The 13,940-nt window shown below is 54.9% G+C and overlaps 1 protein-coding gene across 2 annotated transcripts in view; it reads right to left on the reverse strand.

Moving 5' to 3' along the window:
• Positions 1–13,940, reverse strand: part of NOL4L (nucleolar protein 4 like) — a 59,534-nt gene that overhangs the window by 18,353 nt on the left and 27,241 nt on the right. Inside the window, exon 1 of one of the 2 annotated variants that reach the window (XM_040080058.1) lies at positions 4,351–4,479. The exons of the other annotated variant lie outside the window; for it this stretch is intronic. The gene's annotated coding sequence lies outside the window, so the exon portion shown is untranslated. Of the gene's footprint in view, positions 1–4,350; positions 4,480–13,940 lie in introns of those variants that run through there. 2 annotated transcript variants of the gene reach the window in all.

The following is a 13,940-nucleotide window of genomic DNA, read 5'->3' on the forward strand; positions in this document are numbered from 1 at the left end:
TTTTTTTTTTTTTACCCTCCCCCTGCTCCTGAGATAAAATACAATCCCTGCTCCCTTTCCGTGTAAGCAGTAATTGGCAGCACCCCTCCAATCTACGCCTGCTCCTCATAAAAATGGCCCTGTCTGGCTGCCGCTGGCTGATACTTTTTATTGTGAACAAACAAATGTCTTTAAAGACAGGTTTGTGCTTTTCCTCCCAGCTCTTCGTCCCTGCAGACACATCTGCTGGCTCAGAGCTCGTGCCGCCCCCAGCCCGCTCCCTCCATGTGCCTCCCGGGGAGTTTCCTGGAATTTACGGCTTGTGAAACCCTGCACGCACCAAGGGACGGACCGATGGACAGAAGGACAGAAGGACAGGGCTCGGCAGCCCCACACATGCCCCGCACGGGGACACCCTGACCCCAGACCCGCCAGGTGTCCCTGAGCAGCCCCCCTGTGCCCAGGTGAGCTGAGCAGGAGGGCAGAAGGTAGGGACAGGCACATCGTCCCCGGCTCAGCACAGCTCCACCAGCCACATGGCAATCCTGCCTCTCCAGAAACTCCATCTTGTACGTACAGGAACAGAACGGCAAAGGTCTCCCTGTTGCAAACTATAAATAGTCTCTTTATTGTAAGCATTTGCAGGGAGGCAGCCACCCTAATATCTGGCCTTCTTCACATGGCTTACTCAAGATTACTGTCAGGCTTAAGAGGCAAATGCAAATGCCAAGGTCCTTGCTGCCCACAGTCTCTCACCTGTCCAGTGAGGAGGAGGAGCCCAGGGAGCGACCCACGATGTTCTCAGGCCGTTCAGGCTCAGCTGCAGAGGACATCCAGCCTCAGCACCCAAACCACAACCCAGGAGGCATCCTGTTCTCCGTGCACTCACGCATGGGGGAGAAGCAGTGACACGAAGGATGCCTCGCATGCACATGCGATGTAAAGTGCTTTATAAATGTGTACAGTTCTCTCGAGGTGCAATAACATTTGCCTATTATTAGAAATACTCTGGCTATCAAACCAGAAACTGATAAGCTATAAATGACTCAAGTTAAACAAGGCTGTCACACGTTCACCAGTCCAGAAAGTCACCCCCTGCTTTCCAGCCAGAGCTTTCTGCTTTCCAGCACTAATACCCTTGGCCAAAATGCCAACGGGGTGAAGTTCCAGGCACCTCACAGCTCCCAGGGCACAGCCCACCACAACAGAATGCCAAGCCAAGTGTGCAGGTGGCAGCAGGAGAACCCTTCCTGGCAGTGGGAACTGTGGAGAGAGCATCCACTGCCTGCTGGGTCTGGGCAGCCACTGGCTCTGCCCACACCACAGTGCCCCAGGAACTCCTCACACCTTTGTGCCTCTTTACTAAAGACAGAGAAAAGCCCCAGCCTCAAGTGTGGCTCCGGCCATCCGCATCACTCCAGCTCTGGCATGCTGCACCAGCCCTTGGCTGCATTCCTCACTGCTTGTAGGGACACCAGAGGCCACCAGCAAACTCCTGCCTCAGGACACCCCTTGGAGACCGGAGGCTGAACATCGTGACCTCCAAGCGCTGCCCATGAACTGCTGGCACTGCCTCTTCATACCAGGGACAGTCCCAGGGACAGGAGGCCCCAGCAGCAGCGTCCAGGGCACCGGCTGCCCAGACACAGCCCGGGAGCAGAGGGACAGCAGCACGGCACAAATCCAGCCTCAAAGCGCAGGACACCGGAGCAGGATGGACATTTCTGGCTGGGGGGGAGCCCTGAATCTCCCTGGATGCCAGTAACCTGGCTGAAGGCTGAGCCTTGCAGTGGGCTCCCCATCCAGCCAAACAAGGAAGCATTTCTCAACAGCAGCAACAGCCACGACTCGGAGCAATACGGTAAATCTAATCTACCCTTCCACCCTCTTTTGGCTTGCAAGTCAGGCAGCTCATTCTTTTTCCTCTCTGGGTTCTCAGGAGAATTCCCTCTGCTAATTTCTTCTTTCCTGTAAACAAACTTCAAATGAAACTTTCATTAGAAAACAGAATGCAATCCATTACCAGTGCCTGTCTCAGGACCTGCTGCCTTTTCCCCAGTTCCACACCACTCGTGGCACAGATGGAAGTGCCAGTGGCGCCCCAAGCAGCCAGCCCAGAGCCAAACCCTGAACCCCAGCACTGCTGCTGCCGCCCTCCTCCTTCCTGCCTTTCCCGGCTCTCCGGAGAGATCTCCTCACCCCGCAGTAAAGTCCCATCGCTTTGTTTCCAGTGTTCAAGGGACTGAGCGATCAAGGGTCAGGCAGCAGAGCTCCTCTCTGCAAGGGGAAGTCGGATCCTGCTGCTGCACTCACGGGGCACACCCAAACATCGCCGCACCGCTCAGGCTTTGGAAAACAAAATCCTCGCTTCTCTCCTTATCTACAGCCCAACATTCACAGCTGCTCTACAGACATTCACAGCCAATATTTTCTACCCAGCAGAGGCAGACACTCACATGTGCAGGGCTCACACTCCACATTTCTGTCCCACTTTCCATTCACGATCTTCAAGCACTGTGTCTGCGAGCGTCCGCTGAGCTTCCCAACTTCACTGCGAGTTAGAAAACTACTCCTCGTTATTATAAAGCTGGAAACCCCAGGTACTGACAGCCACCCCGGCTGGTCCAAAAATACAGCGAGTCGCTGGCAGATCCAGGAACCTAATCGAGCCCTCCGGACTGCAAGGCTGTAATTGCCAGACAATGTTTCTTCAGCAAAGCTCTTCCTCCTGGAGAGCAACCTCCCACAGCACGGGCTGGAGCAGGGCAGGGGGGGAAGCTACTCTTATAACCTCGTAAATATATGCAAGACTATCAGTAACCTGCTTATTTTACAGCCAGGCTCAGTTTCTCGGGGACTGCCTCGCAATCTCTCTCCAGTCATTTACATGCTGCGCCTCGCGTTTAATATTCCAAGCTCCGAGTCTCAGGACGGTTTATTTTCTCTCTTTAAGTCCTTTTTATTTTAAAACACGTCCTTTCACGCCACAGCCTGCTATCCCGATGGGATTTCCTTCCGCGGAGCAGGAACCGAGGCTGTGCGCCGTGCAACCTCCACAGCACACAGCCACGCTCAGCTTCCCACCCCAGAACCAGCCGTGTTTTTAGAATCAACAAAAGGCAACGCGTGACTGCCAGCCCCCGGAGCTGCCCCACTGCCACGCCGGTGCCGTGCACGACCTGCTCGGCACAGGCAGCCCCCAGACCTGCCAAACCTGGCCGGGGTTTGCCGTGACCCCCCGGCAGCGGCGCGCAGGGACGAGCTCTCAAGAAGGCAGCCTCATCTCCGTCTCAGCCACTGTTTAAACCCAGCCCTCTGAGCATGCCAAGAAGGTATTGAACCAGATTTGACCCTAACTTAACCAGTTCGGCGCAGAGAAAGGCTTACTAATGGAAGATAAAACACTCCGGGTCAAAGATTGGTGCTGCGGCCACAAATGCTGTGGTGGTCATCGCTTCAAAGACCCGAGAAGCCTCACGGCACACGGGTGTACGCAGGCTGTGGCGGCGGTGAGCTGTGACTGCGCTGCCTACTCGTGTGTACAATTCCCACACCAAAGAGAACATCCCCGGCGCTCTTTGTCAGGTCACTTACATCCTTATTTACCGCGATTTCTGCCGATTTCTACGGGACCCGGCAAAACCCGAGTAAATTTCTTAGTTCCCGAAAATGGGCAAAACAGTTAATTTTAACGGCAAACGGCAAATGGAAGAGGAAGGGAAGCTCATCCCTTTCTCCCCCTCCCCCTTCCCTAAGAGCTCTTCTTCTGGGAACCCCCCGAGCATTCCCACAGCCCCGAGGCGCGGAGAGCCGCCAGGGCGGGGGGCGGCCCCGCAGCCCCTTCCCGGAGCCGCTGCCCCGTTCCTGCTGTTCAGCGGGGAGGTGCTGAACGCGGGGCAGGGGGTACCGGGCTGCACGACTCCCACCACCACCCCGGAGCCCCGCACCTGCCTCCCCCGCACCTGAACTTGCTCACAGGCGTTTGCTTTTCCATGCGAGGTGGGGACGGTGCCTGATACCGCCGCGGTGTGAAAGGGCACTTTGCTCTTCCCCCAGCACCGGGAAGCGAGCGTCGGGGAGGGGGGGGACGGACCCGGTTTTGGAGGCGGTGGCCAAGAGGAGCAGCGCCGCGGGCTGAGCGGCCGGGGGGTCCCCGCGTCCCCACCCTCCCCGACGGCCGCGGGACCCCGGTGGGACGCGGTTCCCACGCGTGTGTCCCCGCAGCAGCGAGGTGCGAGGCGCCGGGCCAGAGTCCCCCGTCCCCGTCCTACCCCCGCCCGCAGGTAAATAGATACACCCGCGATGGAGCCTTGCCCGCGCGTGTGCGGGGCTCAGCGTGCGGCGAGGATTGACACGTAAGTAGGGCTTTACCTCCAGGGAGGCGGCTATTTCCAGCACAATCCCCGCCCGGGGCCGGGGCCGGTGGCGATGGCAGCGCGGGGCCGGTGCCCGGGGACGGCCGGGGACGGAGCGCTCCCGCCGCCGCCTCCTCCCACTTTCTTCGGCGCTTTTGTGCTCTTCCGGGCGCGGAGGAGCCGCGCCGGGCGCGGGGAAGGACGCGCCGCCCTCCCCCCCCCCGCCGCCGGGCAGCCGGGCGGGCGACCCGCAACTTCCCGGGGCCGCGGGGCGGCCGCTCCCCCCGGAGTTGGGGCCGGGCCCCGCGGCCACCGCCCCCCCCCCGCCCCGCCCCGCCCCGCCCGCCGGTGCCCCCCCTTCCTCCTCCTCCTCCTCCTCCTTCTCCTCCCCGGCCCCGCAGCGCCGCGGCCGCGTGGAGCCCCCGCGCATCCCCCCCCGCCCGCCGCCCCGGGGCCGGTACCGGAGCCCCCCGCGGGCGGGCGCTTACCTGGAGCGGAGCCCGGGGCCTGCCGGCCTGCGCCAGCCCGGCGGCGCGGCGGGGAGCGCGGGGCGGAGGGACGGAGGGACGGAGGGAGGGGGCCCGGGCTGGCGGCGCTCCGGAGAGGCTGACAGCCAGCTGCTGCCCGGGGAGAGGGGCCGGCGCTGCGGAGCGCGTCACTCCCGGCTCCCGGGGGGGGGGGGGGGCCGAGGAAGGCGGAGGGGGGCGAGCGGGGCCCGGCCGCGGGCGGAGGGGGCGGGGGCGGCGGGGGAAGGGGAGCGGGGCCGCGGGGGGCGGGCGCACCGGGCCGGGCGCGGCGGGGGGCGCGGAGCCGCGCCTGGAAGAGCACATTGTGGAGAGCCGGGAGGGCCCTTCCCCGGGAGGAGACAATGTCCAGGGCCGGGCGCTCGCCGGAGAGCGCGAGAATGCGCGGCCGGGGCACGGTACGGATCGGCCGGGAGGATCGCTACCCGCCCGGGCATCCTCCGCCCCGCACGGCCCGCGGGGCTGCGGACGATCCGGGGACCCTCCGCTCGGCACAGCGCCGGGGGCTGCCGCCCGTCACGGCCCGGCCCGGGGACCCTCGGGAGCTCCGTGCCTGGGTCCGCCCGTGCGCGGGAGCAAGCGCGGGGCCCCCGCGGCCAGCCACGGGCGCGGTGGGTCCCGCAGCCCCTTCCCCGCGCGGTGGGTGCCGCGGTGCCGAATCCTTTTGTTCCCGATGATTCTCCCTCGCTCCGCGGGAGCAGAAGGACCCCGCGCTGCCGGCGGCACCGTCACCCACCGCCGCAGGCTCTGAACGGTGGAGCAGGGCTGTTGGGAAAACAGCGGCTTGTCCGGCACGGCTCTGGGCAGGGCACCGGCTGCCAGACCCGCGGGAGGATGGGGATGCTGAGCCCCAGCTCTGGCAGGGCAGCGCTGGGGGTCCCGGAATCCCCCAGACTGGTACCCGCTCCCAGGCTCTGAGGGCAGTGGGTCAATGACCTCTGACTTAGTTTGGGATCACCGTGCTGGGATGGTGATCCCAACCACAGCGATGGGTGCCAGCATTGCAGCATCCCCCTCCCCAGCCCACCTCATGTTTCGCTATTTAACGGTCACAAAGAAAATGGTTTATGAAATAAACCAAGTGTAGCAGTTCAGTGTGGAGTCTGCAATAGGCTGATACCAGAAATGGTGCCAGAACCAGGATGGGAACTGCCAGGTTTGGGTTTATGGCTTGTTAGTGCGGATGTCCAATTATGATGTTATCTGTTCCAGCGTTAACCACCTCACTGCCAGGGAAGCGGCAAGGAAAGAGGGTGCCTCAGGAAGATCTGAGGCCAGAGGTGAAAATGGGCATCACTCAGTACTACAATTCCATCCCCTCCACGATGATCATGGAGCCAGAGGCTGAAAGGCAAGAGCAGGAGCCCTGGGGGCCTTCTGCAGGAAGTGAATGGCTGGGAGGGCAGCGGGCTGTGAGCCCCCAGCCCAGGGCCTTCTCTGCACTCCCTTCCAGCTCCATGGCCGCTGCTCCTCCCTGAAGCTAAAATAAAATCCTGACCATTTAAGGTGAACAGGAGCCTTGCCGAGAACCTCAGCGGAACGGGCTTTAACCCCTTCCCATTGCTGGGCTTTGTTTACTCCTTACACTTCCTTTGGCTTCAAGCTAGACCGGCTTAAAGCCATTTGGGAGAGCACATCCCCTGGGACCGCAGCGCCTGCCCCTCCGTTTGGTGAGCCTGCAGAGAACACAAACCGGCCAGGATGCGGGTTTGAAGCACAGTCACTATTCCATGCTGCCTCACCATGTGGACACTCTTATTTTATACTAAGTGCCTTTGTGTGGGTTAGCTTAATCCACTTTGGAAATGGATTAACCTAAATTTCACATCGGCAAACTTAGTGTGGAACAGCCGGGTCCGCACAGGGAGCAAAGGAGGGAGAGCCATTCGGCAAGAGCTGCTGGGCAGGAGCTGTTCCCCGTGCAGGAGAGGGGTCCTGACCCCAAGGGGGGTCACCGCTGTTACAAGAGGGGTCATGAGCCCGACAGAAATGCCATTGTTTGTGCCAGTGCGCGGGGTCATGAGGCTGGCAGAAGTGGGGCTCACCAGCGGAAGAGGGGCTGCCTCCAGAAACAGCCAGGGAAGCTCTGGGAAGCAGCCCACCAAGCGCCTTTCTAGTGGGTAATTTTCGGATTCAAACTGTCTAGGGGGAAATAACTGGCAATTAGATATAGAATTGGTAATAATAATTTATCGAGTTGTCAGGAACGGGGGTAAGTGCCTTACGAGATTACACATTAAAAAAACGCACACCGTAACAAACCAGTGCTGCTGTTACTCTATCTTATATATAATATACATCAAATATATTATTTATAAGTCGCTTCCTTCCCTCTCTCTTCACTATGTGTTCATTACCTCTTGTTACCTGCCAGCCCCCTCACACGGACACAGATCTGCCCATGCAGAGAGCCTGGGGCTCCCTGTCCAACTGTGCTGGTCCAGCAGGGTCCTGCTGGATGCCACCAGAGCCGAGCTGCATGTCCTGGGAAGAGCCATGTCCCAGCTGTGACAGCACCCACACTGCAGAGCCTGCCCGAGCACCAGGCAGTGACGCATCCAAGGGCATCGCTAACGATGACCTGACCTCACCTGTTGTCATTTCCTAAGGCAAGGCTCCACAAGAATACCAGGACTGCTGTCAAACCCGGGAATACACGACATTTAAGGCGCTGCAGGAGCTTAATTGAATGGTTGTGGTGCTGTGGACTGTGGGCACAGGGATCTAGTGGTGGGAGCAGGGACTGCAGGCTCTGGCCATCACGCCAGAGGAGTCACTGACTCATGGACGACCTTGTGCGAGTCACTTGATGTTCTTGTGCCTCTGAAAAGTAGGTTAAATAACAAACGGGACCTCCTGCATTGGGTTCTCCGTGACCATCAAACCCTGCTAAGGAATAAGCAATGAAATGCGATTCCCTCGGGGGCGAGGCCAGGAAGGAAACGGGCAGGAGGGATTGAAGGAAGGCATGGCATGAGGGACAGACACAGCTTTTATCCACACCGTACCTAATCTGCCATCCAGAGCAGAGTCAGGGAAAAAAAAGAGGGTAAAGATTTCGGAAATTTCATTACAGACCAGGGGGCTGTATTCCCACTTCATCCTGATCACTCCTTCCTTAGAAGTAGTAGTACTTAGCATCTGGCATGGGCATGAATAAAAGGGTTTTTCTCCCAGGAGCCAAGACCAAGAGAAGGAAAGGAAATGCAGCTCCATACTTCACAGGGTACGCCACTGCCAAACACAGGAGCAGAAAAGGAGTTGTTTCTGTGGATAGAATTTCCTTGTTCTGGAGCACAGGGAATGGGTGTTTGAAGGGACAGGACCCTGACAGACAAATATCCCCCAACATTCCTTTCCACTGCCCAAATCCACAGCCCCAGTAGCAATGTCTGCACTGCTCTAAACAGTGAGGACAACACTCACAGCTTATCCCTTGGCCCCCCAAATCAGAATTGACTAACCATAAACAGAACCCTCACTAAACCCATTTTTGGCTATTCTCAAGCATTCCACACGATTCAGAATCTATCCTCGTGAGTAAAACTGACTCCTCAGCTCCTTCTGTGCACACACAACTCCTGGTGTGAGCCTGAGGGGTGTGTGCGAGCAGACAAGGTGCAAACCTGCCCGCACAGGTTGAACAGCAGCGGAAACAAAAGCAAGCACACAATTCAAGGTTAAAAAGCTGAACCACACAGCTTCATCTTCTGTAATAACGGAAATCATTAATAACAGTTTGTGCTCTCAAAGTAGTTGCCATCCAAGCTCTTCAAGAGCTTTATTAGTGAGCAAGACCTCAGAAGTCTCTCTAAGGTATTATCCCCTTTTTAAAGGGAGAAGGCAATTAAGAAACAGCCATTTGTGTGACTTGATCAAAGTCATTGTACAGCACGTCAGCACCTGAGCTTTGAGATGATGCAGAACAGCCCACCACGCACAGTTATCCAGAGGAACAGGACAGATCCAACTGGATCCATGAGACCACTCCATGGATGTTGCAACAGTGTTATTTCATCACTCTGAGGTTGACATCTTTACTTTTTCCCCTGGAAATGTTTCCCAGCCCCACTTTACAGGCCCTGAACCAAAACCTTGTTTCCAGTTCTACTGGGAACTGCTGCCTTTGATGCTGGTCAACACACAAGGGAATGGGCAGCAGCTCTCCTTACCAAACAGGGAATGTACTGGGAAGAAATGAGGAATTAAAGAGAGGTACTGTGGCTTCTGGCCCTGCTTATTCAGTGTTCCCAGACACAAGCTCATGCAGCTTGGCTGTAGCAGGCTTCTGAGACCAGATAGCAGGCACCAGGATAGGTGTGCGTGGTGGGGAGTGATCACTCCCAATTTCCCATGGGTGGACCTGCATGACAACCACGGCTCCACCAAGAGCCAGAGAAACTTCTGAACATCGTCCAGCCCCTTGTCCAGGACCTTAGCTGAGCTGCACAACACCACAGGGAAGTGAAGAGAGAGTGGGGAAGGGACCACCGGTGCATGAGAACGGACTGGAGCTGTCCATGCAGCAGCTAAATACACCTGAGCAGTTCAGGGGGGTGAATTGTCCCCAGCACCACTATAAATGGGCAATGCCACCTCCTTTCTTATAGAAAATAGCATGATTAGCCCCAAAACAGCCAGGAGTCAGAGCCTTGGCATCACTTCTCACTGCAAGCTACAGTGGCAGGACTGACCCCAGCCAGCCCACGCTGGTCTCACACTGTTTGCTCGCAGCACACGTCACCCTGAACAAACACAGAGCTCACCTGGAACACTGGGAAAAGCACTGACAGATCCACACAGCGGGAAATAGAAGCTCCCGAGTTTTTATTAGCTGGGCATGCCAGAGTTAACTCCCAGTAACAAAAACGAGTTGCCCTTCACTGAAAGCGACCCATTCACGCCAGGGTGAAACCAGGCTAAATGCATCGGTCATCTGACCTCCTGCATCTCATGAGCCGTTAGGCCAAGGATGGAAGTTTCGCTAAAGCATCTTTGCCAGTAAAGAACGCTGGTGTGACAGCTGGACCCGGCTTTGCCTGGAGTGACTCTGTCGTTCGGAGCAGATCCGAAGTTTCCCAGGCAAAGCCGGCTCCCGGCGGCAGAAGCTCTGTCCCCACTAGAGGGCTGTGCAGCTGAGCCCGCCGAGCAGCGAGGAAATCTGCTCCTAACCCGGTGTCTCCCTGTGCCTACGGCCAGTGGTCCCTTCTGCGCTCAAGGGTGCCTTCAGGGAACTTCTCTAGTGCGCAAAAAACGACCTAAAAATTAGCAGCAGGAAACAAAGATCTCCCCAAAGCGAGACAAAGTCTCTTGAATGAGAGCTTATCTAGAGCTCAAGTCAAGTTGATCAAGAGGTATTTATTCCCTGAGATGTTTAACACCCTCTTTAAGGGACTGGGAAGTACCTTATCATCCTCATGTGATGCAAACGCATCATCCCACTTCCTTTCAAGTACTGCCTGCTTCTGCCTTCCTCACCTCTGTGAATACAGTGTTTCTTCAGGATGCCTTCATGAGACACTCAACTAAATCCAGGTCCCAGGGCTCGCCCAGCAGCCGCCAGCTCTGCCAAATTTGTTCCTGGTCTCTGGACTGGGTGGAATGAGGTGTCTGCAATTCTCACTACTGAACATACAGACTGAAAATAAAAGCCCAGTGTCCCCTCCTCTGTGGCTGCAGGCTCCCCTCCCTGCCTTCTGCAGCCCCAGGACTGGCTGGAGATGACTCCAAAGCAAAAGGAAGTGAGCGAGCTGCCAGGGGAAGAAAGATGCATCTTAGTTGCTCTCAGAGCCTCTGAGACACTGAACTGAGCAAGCACAGTAATGGGTAGACCAGGGTAAAAGGAGGAGGAATTCACATTGCCAACCAGCCTCTGGTCATGAGGCTCCGTGAGCTCTCAAATCCTGCAGAGGCTTGATCCTCACCAGCACCAGACAAGACCAACTCCATGTACATCGGTGGGATTTAAGCCTCTGTGCCCCCCTTCAGGGATTATCCAGCTGTCTGAGCTAAAACATTGCTTGAAATAATGCCCTGAAAACCATCTCACATCCACACACTGCCACACACTCCCGGCTTACAGAGAAATTACTGGATGGATGGGATGTGTGATGGTGCAGGACAAGGCTCTGTCCCTCTCAAACACTTACAAGTCAGTGCAGCAAAGCCATAGCAACAAGAAAAACACTCTTCCTATTTCCCATCCAAGAGCAGCTCCTGCCATTCAGTGACTGCGTGACCTTCTGCCAGCAGTCACTGAAGCAATTTCTGAAAACGTTTCTGTATCATTTAAACCTGGTTACCCGGCCCTGGACTGTTTCTGCCAAGGTAGCAGCAACAACTCTGAAGTAGAGAGAGAGAGAGCCTGGCATTTCAGTGCTGGGATTTGTCCTCTTAAAATCTTTCTATTCCTCCTGTCACCAGTGGAAACCCTGCCCAACAGCGGCATAAAAAATAAATCCAAGGCTGAGGTTGAGTAACACAGAAAAGATTGTCTGAAAAATGACTGCAATAGAATAAGCAATCATTTAAAAATGCTAATATTTAGCATTTGAAAATGAGGTGGAAGGATCATTATAGATAAATATCAAATATCTTCTATTCATTCCTTTTTGCTGCTAGATTGGGAAGGTCAGCAGTTCAGAGATGCTTTAATGCCTGGGTAGATACCATGAAATGGGGCTAATTCAGCACTCTGGAAAGGGTAAGGGGACTGATTTTTCACTCATGTGAGAACTGGTAAAAAATGGGGATAAAGGAAGATTCCCATCCCAGAAGAACCTGCATGTCCTACTGAACTCAGTATAAGCAATACGGGTCTCTGCTGTTTTCCACTGTCCCAGAACAGATGTTCTGACTCCAAAAAAATACATAGAAATAGATTCTGTGGGAACTCTTCATTTTGTGTGCAACCACGTAAAGAGCTTCTCTTCTGACAGTTTTTTATCCCTAAGCAGGGATAAAATGTTTTCTTTAAGGTTCTTCTGGCTGTGCTTCCTTCTGGAGACACTGCTTGCCCTAATACTGATGTGCTTAGCAGCACTAATAGATTACACTTACATGCACTTTTTTTTCCCCCCCTGAATGATGGAGTTAAAAGGCCACTTTGGCATAAATTCACTCATTGTTACCCCAAGTGAAGCGAGTTTCTCCTGGTGCTGCTGCATACAAATAATTGCTTTTGGCCAGAGCCAAGGGAAACACGACTCCGTTGCTTAATTTATTTCTATTAACACCATCAAACGTTAGTGAGAGGAAGGCAGCACAGTGGCACAATGGCAGCGCTCAGTGAGAGCAGCCTGGATATGCTGGTAGATAAAACACTTGCAGGGAGTATCTGCATATTTTAAAAGCACGTTGTAATTTCTGCCTGGTTTGCATTCGCATAAAAGTCAGAATTACTTCCACTGTCTTTAGAGGTCTCTTTCAGCTGGCAAACACCTGGAATTCCAAAAGCTGCAGCACCTGAACTGTGCATCCCTAACCCTAACCCTGGGGAAGGGGGAGCAGCAGCCCGTGTCACACAGCCTGTGCTCCACAGACCAGGCTCCACACACGCTGCCAGGTTCCTCCAGGAAAAAAAAAAAAAAGGATGGCCCTGTTCCCTTTCCAGTGCAAAGTATGAAGAATAAAATTAGGAGGGGAATGCCTGTGGAGGGAACTGACCCCTGTTATTGGCATTATTACACTCATTTTCTTCATGTAGCCTCAGCATTCACAGCTCCAGGTCCAGCCACAGCTGTCTCAGGAGTATGGCACTTATTTTCATTCAAGTTGCACCAGGGGAGGTTTAGGTTGGATATTAGGAAAAATTTCTTCACCAAAGGGGTTGTCCAGACCTGGAACAGGCTGCCCACCATCCCTGGAGGGATTTAAGCCACGTCTGTGTGGCACTTGGGGACAGAGTTTAGTGGTGGGCTTGGCAGTGTTGGCGGAATGGTTGGACTCAATGATCCTGAAGATCTTTACAACCTAAATAATTCCACTGATTCCCCAGGGGAATGGGGTATGTCCCATGTCAGAAGGGACAGCACTCAAATCCTGCTGGATTTTCCCCAGCAGGTCCAACCATCTGAATCCTCTCCCGATTTTTGTCATGATGGAAAATTTCAATGCTTCAGAAGTCTGAGCAATAGGACTGATCTTTTTTTTTTACTTTGCTCTCAGGAATCAGGTTCAGTAACACAGTGACCAGCAAATTTAACTTCTTCCAAACAGGTTTTTCCCTTGGCTGCTAGGGCTTGAAAAGCTTCGAAAGCTGTGCTACAGTGTAACGACAGGAGCACGGGAGAAGGAAAACTTTAGAGGCAGGGAATAACATCAAACCATTTGATTTATGATCTAAACCAGCAACTGCTGGTAGCCTCAGCTGGTCCCTTTTTGTTCCTGCATGACATACACTCCTATTCCAATCCCTACAAGCTTCAGGAGTATTCATGTTAGCAGCACATTATATCGATCTAGTGACAGTTCCAGTGCAGACCGCTGCACAAAAATTCAGGGTACAAACTCTGAATTATCAACCAAAGTTCTCAAAACAAGCATCCCTAAGCAGGCAGCTCGAAAACTCAAGATCCACCACTGAAACCTCCCAGCTTCTGGGTGGTTTGCTATGCTGGGATTAAGATCAAACTGCAAGGCCAGTTTGCTACCTGTTTAAACTGGGTACAGGAGTTTAATGAAGGTCTTGTTGCACACTTCCCTCAAGCAGCTTCAGAGCCAAGAGGAACTGGTTGAAAATGTATAAATGGTGACAAGTCAAACCACTCAAGCCCTCTGTATGCAGCAAACTTAACTTGAAACAACCACCTCAAATGCTGGAAAGCACAGCCAGCTTTCATGGCCCCTGAGCCCCCGACCCTGGTGAAGAACAGGATTGCAGGGTGTGCCACACCAGTGCCACTCTGCCAGGAGCTGCACCGAGACCCAGCAAACAGCGCAAAACCCAGCGGTGGTTGGAACACGTTGGCCTGTTTATGCAGAAGTGGTCCCAAAGTAGCAATCAGACGGCACAAAGGGGCACACCCATCCACTCCATGTCCACAGCCCAGCTCAGCTCAGCTGGCCCCCAGATTGTCCACAG

This window comes from Hirundo rustica, chromosome 16, assembly GCF_015227805.2.
Source record: "Hirundo rustica isolate bHirRus1 chromosome 16, bHirRus1.pri.v3, whole genome shotgun sequence".
NCBI classification, from domain to species: domain Eukaryota; kingdom Metazoa; phylum Chordata; class Aves; order Passeriformes; family Hirundinidae; genus Hirundo; species Hirundo rustica.